The sequence below is a fragment of the Malania oleifera genome, chromosome 1 (genome assembly GCF_029873635.1).
Source record: "Malania oleifera isolate guangnan ecotype guangnan chromosome 1, ASM2987363v1, whole genome shotgun sequence".
NCBI lineage: Eukaryota > Viridiplantae > Streptophyta > Magnoliopsida > Santalales > Ximeniaceae > Malania > Malania oleifera.
In genome coordinates, this window is record NC_080417.1 from 99184830 (window position 1) to 99192871 (window position 8042).

Genomic DNA, 8042 nt, shown 5'->3' on the forward strand with positions numbered 1-8042 from the left:
GTAAGTGAGGATAAAACACACTGAAAAGGACACATGTTGATCTGTGGGGCCAGTCATCAGTCTGATAAGACCTGCCCCCTGTTGTCTGGTCTAGGTGGAGGAGGAGAGATGCAATACTCCCTAGCAGACCCAGGTTGGGGCATCACAAAATGGTATAAGAGCAATTACCTAGTCAGAAGTGTGATGAGATTCACATCACTTGGGTTTGGAATTGTGGGTTCATAACAAGGACGTTGCGTTCTATAAGTGGGGAAGAATGTGATACCCCATAGAAGAAAGACTTAAAAGGATTAGATGTTACTACCCATATCAACAAGGTACACTTTTCTTTTCGGGAGCCTTCCCATAAGAATTTCATGGTTAAGCGTGCTTGACTTGGAGTAATCTTGGGATAGATGACATTTTGGGAAGTTTTCTCAGGAAGTGTGTGAGTGAGGACAAAAGAAAGGTGCACCTTGTTGATATGGGTAGGTAATTGCTCCCCAGCAGACCCAGGTTGGGGTGTTACAAGTAAGTTGTTACTACGTCCATGAGGTGTATGTCAAGTCCTTCAGAAACCGTCAAACTAATCAAAAATCTAAAAGTAACTACATCTATAATAGGGTAATAGGTCTCATTATAATCTATACTAGGCCTTTGGGAGAAACCTTGTGCTACAAGACACTCCTTGTATCTCACAATTTCATTCATTTCATTTCTTTTACGTAAAAAAACTCATTTATACTCAACAGGTTTGACATTCTCAGGTGTTTGGACTACTGGTCCAAATACCTTACGTTTGGCTAATGAGTCTAACTCAGCTTATATTGCTTCTTTCCATTTGGGCCAATCATTTTGATATCAACATTCTTCTATAGTTTGAGGCTCAGGCTCATTATCATTAATAATTTTTGAAGCAATCACGTATGCAAACACATTGTCAACAATAATTTCATTTCTTCTCCGCATATTTCCAAATTTTAATGAGATCTCATAATTTTCTAGTACCAGAACCACTTTTGGTGTTGCTTTTGTGGAAATATGCGATTGTTGATCTATATTTCTTTTAACCTCTTCTTGAGTGTTAATGAACTCTTTTGGAGTGTTACTTTTATTCATTTTCCTTTTCTTTCGAGGAACAATATCTTTTACACCAATTGGTCTATCACGCTTTTGACGCTTCATTAGCTGCTATTCCCATTGGGTGTTCTTTAGGAACAATCAATCTGACAGGAATATTTGCAGTCGGAACATGTGTTGAGTGACCCTTTTGGTGTCTGTAAAAATATCTGACAATTGATTTGCAGCATTCTGTAAATGAATTATTTTTTGAACTTCAAGTTCACATTGATTTGTGCATGTATTAAGATTAGACAAAGTTGGTGTGTTCCAAAAAAATTATTGTGCTTTTAATCCTTTACCTTTTCCTTCTCCTAATGATAGAAAAACTGATTCATCAAATTGACAATCTAGACATCTTAGTCTAAAAAAATCACCTGTTAGTGGTTCAAGATATCTAATGATAAAAGGAGAATCAAAACCAGCATAAATACTAAGACGACATTGTGGTCCCATCTTACTTCGTTGTGTAGACACAATAGGAACATATACAGTGCAACCAAAAATTCTAAGATGAGATATATTAGGTTGGTGGTTAAACACAAATTGTGAAGGTGAAAACTTGTGATATGCAGTTGGTCTAATTATAATCAAAGACACAACATGCACTATAGCATGACCCCAAGCAGATGCAGGATCTTTGATCACATAAGCATAGGTCTAGCAATAAATTGTAAATGCTAATGAAGGATTTCGCTAAACCATTTTGTGTATGAACATGTGCAATAGAATGTTCAACACTTATTCCTATTGACATGTAATATTCATTAAATGCTTTTGAAGAAAATTTACCTGCATTATCTAAACGGACAGTTTAAATAGGATGATTAGGAAAACTTGATCTTAACTTTATTATTTGAGTAAGAAATTTAACAAAAGCAACATTACGAGTTGAAAGTAGACAAACATGTATTGAGGGGAAGCATCAATTAAAACCATGAAATGTCGAAATGGTCTGCAAGATGAACGGATTGGGCCACAAATATCTCCTTGTATTCTTTGTAGAAAAGATGGAGACTCTAAAGATAATTTAGATGGAGAAGGTTTAACAAGTAGTTTTCCTTGAGTACAAGAAGTACAAAAATAATCATCAGGTAAAAGAACTTTTTGATCCTTTATTGGATGTCCATGTGTATTTTCAATGATTCATCGCATTATAGTTGAACCATGATGACCAAGACGATCATGCCAAAGTATAAAACTTCTAGGCTCAGAGCACTTCTGGTGCATAAAATTTGATTCAACCATCCTTATTTTTGTGAAATATTGGCCAGATGAAAAACGTGAAAATTATATATTCTTCTAGTTTGAAATTGTAGATAAAATAAAAAGATATTCCATATCTCCTTCATTTTTGGTTTTAACATGATATCCATTGCGACGTATATCTTTAAAATTTAGTAGATTTCTTCGGGATCTACTAGAATACAACACATCATCAATATACAATTTTGTCCCATTTAGAAACATAATGTGAACTCTTCCAGAGCCTTTTATTACATTCACAGAACCAAATATTGTATTAACATTAATTTCAGCTAATGTTAATTGCAAGAAATATTTTTAACATGAAGAATTCTGTGAGTCGTGCCACTGTCCATCAAACACATGTCATCCTCCATTTTATCAAGTTTATCTTGTATGATCTAGTAAATGAAAAGTAAAATTTAAGAATTAGGAAAGATAACAAAATATTACCAAGCATATTATATGTAAAACTTTTAACAAAAAAAAATTACGTAAGTTAATTTTTCAAAATAACATAAACATGAAGATAATTTAATAGTTGACTTTTCCATCCCCAATCAAATGATCAATTTTGCCACTAGGATCCTCAAAAAAATCAGAAACATCAAAATCAACATCCAATGGAGACTATACTTAGCATCAATGGGTTCAAACAAATTCACTTAAGCATTTTTCCCTTTTCCTTTTGACGATGCCTTGCAAAGATCTGTAGAGACCCGAACCCGGAAATTAAATAAGAAAGAAATAAAAAAAATTTCAACATGGAACAGCAGACTTCGTCGACGAAGCCAAGGTTCTCTCGACAAAGGCCCATCTATGCTTCGTCACCAAAATTCAGAGTCTCGTCGTCGAAGAGATCCAATACATTCGGAAAATATCAGGCTTAGGGTTCGTCGACGAGGTCCTTCCTTCGTTGATGAATAGCCTTCTGTGGTTCATTGACGAAGGCACCATTTTATCGACGAATTAAAATAGGATTTTTGTTTGCTTCTTCATTAAGAAATCTAAAATTCTCTCTTTCTCTCTCTCTCTCTCTCTCTCTCTCTCTCTTCGATCGTTCGTAGGTCGTTTCGACGATCGGAAGATACCACGATGATCGGGGGACAAATCTCTATGAGTCTAGCGAAATAGATTCTAAAACTCGAGGAAAAGTTTGGGTATGATTTTTGAGCATCTCGGGTCGTTTCTAGGAACTAGGTAAGGGGATTATATTATGTTAGCTATATTTAAAAGTTTTAACTGAATGGAATGTAAAAATGATTTTTATATATTTAGTTATGGCTTTTTAAAGGTTTTCGGGCCTCGGGTTCGGTTAACCAACTTTATTTTCAAAACCAATCGTTTAAATTTAAGTATAATAATTTTAAAACATAGTATTGGTCTTTATGAACGTTTTCACTGGTTGGGAAATCATTATTTCAAACCATAAGCTTATTTAAAAATTAACCAAAGACTATAGGGTTGATTTTCTCCATTTTTCCCGTATTTAGCTACATATCTATATTTAATAAAATAACAACTTAGAGATATTCATACCCCAGTTTTAGTAGTAGAAATTACTTTATCACGCAGATGATTTATTTATGAATTAATTGATGAAAAGTTGTGTGACATGAGTATAGTTTTTAATTGACATTGAATGAGTAGGTTTTGTGAAATACAGAAATGTAACAACTATATGCTAAGATATGAGATATGAGAAATGATATGATATGATATACCAGTTTTTACCGAGTCATTATCCAGCAGAGATATGTACAATTTTATGAAATGAATTATGGATACAATTTTATACGATGTAAATTGCAATATATAATAGTAGAGCCCTGTTATTATGTTCCCATGTTAAAGCACGGTGCCGTAGCTAAATGTATGTAGAGGTGCAATCCACTAATCGAGAGTGTGGATGGGAAAGGCAATTAGTGACCTAGGTAAAGAACTCCCTAAAGGTTTTCTGGAGCTTGATCCGATGCAGTAATCCCAAATGACTCAGCCTTCGGGCGGCCTTCGAGTAAATATTGAGTAGGCACCATCGTACTACTTTATATTTGACTTAGCATTAGTTGGCCGACTATTTGCTAGGTCCAGCCTTTAGGCTGCACAACCCGTCATGGGGGGAAGTATGTCGCACTTGTATGTGATGGCGTGACGACGCTAGTCCTACAGACCAGGTTGTATCTTCTAGGCATATATAGGCACATTTACTATAGAAAGGGCTATATTGAGCCAACAGTATGTTATTATGAAAGCATGTATTAACAGATATACATTTTAGTACAATTTTAAATGCTAGTTAAATGATTAATGTTAGCAATTTTATGTAAACACGAAATCTCATGTTAACAACACACTGATGATAATGTAATCTGTCTTACTAAGAGGTGTCTCACCCTAGCATACAAATGTATTTTCAGGTCCTCTGAGGGATTGAACTTAGCATTCTTCTGGTTTGAGTTAGATGGCAGACAGTCCTTATAAGAGCTGGTGAGATATTAGTCAGTGTCCATCTTTTGGGGATTGTAGTAGAAGATTATGTTTTAATTATGTATGGATGTATATAGAAAATAGTTAGAAACTCTGGTATGTATTAGATGATGTTTGTATTTCCGTAGTGTATGTTTATACATATTGGTATGGAACACCCATTTTCCTTTGTTTGGGTGGGTTGTATATGTTAGGTATCAGAAGGTATGTATGTTTAGTAGCACTTCGCCTAAAGGGTCGGGGCTCAAAGATGGTATCAGAGCCATTTCCCAGTTGGAAATGTGATGAGATTCACATCGTTTGGGTTTGGTAATATTTAGAGCTCTAGGTTCTGCAGACTAAGTCAGAGAGTCTTACCAGAGTTTAGGAGTCAGAGCGGGACAAGGATAGGAATGGGTATGATAGGACTTTTGAATTTGGCTTCATAAGCCTAGAGATATAGATCCATTGGTGAACTTCTGTGTTTTTCTAGATCATTCGACGGGTTTAGAAAATCACGGCAATCCATTGACAATTTTATTTGCAAGTGGAGGGGCGGAACTTGAGTTAGAATAAAAGTATCACGTTAGCAGAGTATGTTGTCATTAGGAACATTAATTCATTAAGATACATTTCATAAGAATTGTAGTGATAGCAGATGTGTAAGGTACCAAGATTCTAAACATTTTTCACGGTTGTCTTTTAAGGATGGAATTCAGGGATAATACTACGAACGCTGGAGGTAGTAGTAGTGAGGGGGCGGGCCATAAGATTGGCAGTGACTCTAGAGTGGTACTGTGAGATTTCGCCCAACAACTTATGGCTGAGGTGGTGCAAACATCCAGAGGGCAGGATCGACCCATGGTTGAGCTAGGTGATTCTATCGAGAGGTTTACCTGACTGAAGCCCCCTAGCTTTGCAGGGAGTACCAACTCGATTTGAGCATAGAACTGGATTTGGGAGATCGATAAGATCTTGGCTGTTCTACGTTACACTAATGAGCAGAAGGTGCTCTATGCGACGTATAAGCTGGTGGGTGACGCTAAGAGATGGTGGGAATCAGTGAGGATATTGGAGGAGTAGATGCCAGTACACGTGGCAATGTCATGGAGCCGTTTCAGAGAGGTATTCTTTGAGCGGTACTTTTCAGTCACTTTTAGGAATGCGAAGATGGAGGAGTTCATGGTCCTGACTCAGGGGCAGCTGATAGTTCAGCAGTATGCCGCCCGATTGATGGAGTTATCGTGGTTTACTCCATTTATGGTACCAAATAAGGCGAGAAAAGCCTGGAAGTTTGAGAGGGGTTTGAAGAAGGAGATCTAAAAGCATACAACGATATTGCATATTTAGGACTTTGCTACGTTAGTGGATAAAGCCACTATGGCAGAGGAGAGCCTGCAGGATGACATAGAGGTCCAAAACCCGAAGAAGAGGCCAGCGCCTCCTAGTTCTTATTTAGGTGCGAGGCAAGGCACTTGGAAAAATATAGCGGTGGTGAAGGCCAATGACGGGAGCTTCCTCAGCTCCTACTTGCAGCAAGCGGCATGCAGGGAAGTGTCTAATGGGTTCAGGTGTGTGCTTTTGGTGTGGTAAACCAGGGCATCTGGTGCATGATTGTGGCATGTTGAAGAGCAATGTACCCCCACATTAGCCATATCAAGGAGGTGTTCAGGCGCCACGTGGTGGTTATGAGAGGGGTACAACCCAGGCGAAGGTGTATTCCTTGACTCCTGGCGACACCAAGAATGCAGGTGACGTGGTGACAGGTAATATTTATATGATTTTGAATAAAGTTGTGATATTTTTTTATTTAGAAGCGACGCATTCCTTTATCTCCCAGGGATTCGTCAGGTTATGTGGGTTAGAGGCACAACTATTAGATGTTGTCTTATCAGTGGCTACACCGTCAAGGTCAATAATTGTGTATAGTAGGGTGATTTGGGATTTCCCAATAGAGATTTAGGGGAGAGTATTATTAGTCAGTTTAATTGGATTTGATATGCACGACTTTGATATCATTTTAGGGATGGACTGGCTAGCAGCTAGTTATGCCAGCATTGATTGCCGAAGGAGAAAGGTGATTTTCAGGCCTCTTGGGGAGTAGGAATTCAAGTTCATAGGGTCATGTGTGCGTTCTGCACCACGTATCCTTTCAGCTATTCAAGCTAAAAGGTTACTCCAAGAGGGATGCTCAGGGTATTTGCCGTTAATGAAAGAAACGCTGAGAGAAGAACGCAAGATGGAGGAGATTCTTGTGGTAAGTGAGTTCCCAGATGTGTTTCTAGAGGACTTGTCGAGATTGCTTCTTGATCGTAAGGTGGAGTTTTGCTATAGAATTGGCTCTAGGCATGACACCAATATCAAAATCTCCATATCGTATGACTCCAACAGAACTGAGGGAATTGAAGGAGCAGCTATAGGAGTTACTAGATAAGGGCTACATTTGACTGAGTGTTTCACTCTAGGGAGTACTAGTACTGTTTGTGAAAAAGAAGGATGGGTTGATGAAGATGTGCATCGACTACAAAGAGATTAACAAGGTGACAACGAAGAACAGATACCCGTTACCTAGAATTGATGATCTGTTTGACTAGTTACAGGGCACACAAGTCTTCTCTAAGATTGATCTGCGATCCGAGTATCATCAGCTAAAGATGAAGTTGGAGGACGTATCAAAGACAGCATTCTGGACTAGGTATGACTATTATGAATTTCTGGTTATGCCTTTCGGATTGACCAATGCTCCTGTAGCATTTATGGACTTAATGAATAGTCTGTTCCACAAGTATCTGGATCAATTCGTGGTCGTTTTCATTGAAGACATTTTGGTTTATTTGAGGAATCCTGAGGAGCATGTAGTTCATTTGAGGATAGTACTTCAGGCACTCAAGGAGAAGAAGCTTTTTGCTAAGTTCAAGAAATGCAAGTTCTAGTTAGAGCAAGTGGCATTTTTGGGGCATGTAGTGTTCAAAGAAGGGGTATCAGTGGACCTGAGCAAAATAGAAGCGATAGTGGACTGGGCGAGATCGAAGAATGTTTAGGAGGTCAGGAGTTTTCTAGGTCTTGCAGGATACTATGGGCGATTCATAGAAGGGTTCTCCAGTTTATCAGGTTCATTGACATGACTCACAAGAAAGAACGTGAAGTATGATTGGACTGATGAGTGCGAGTAGAGTTTTCAGGAACTGAAGCAGCGACTGGTTATTACCCCAGTTCTGACCATTCCGTCAGGG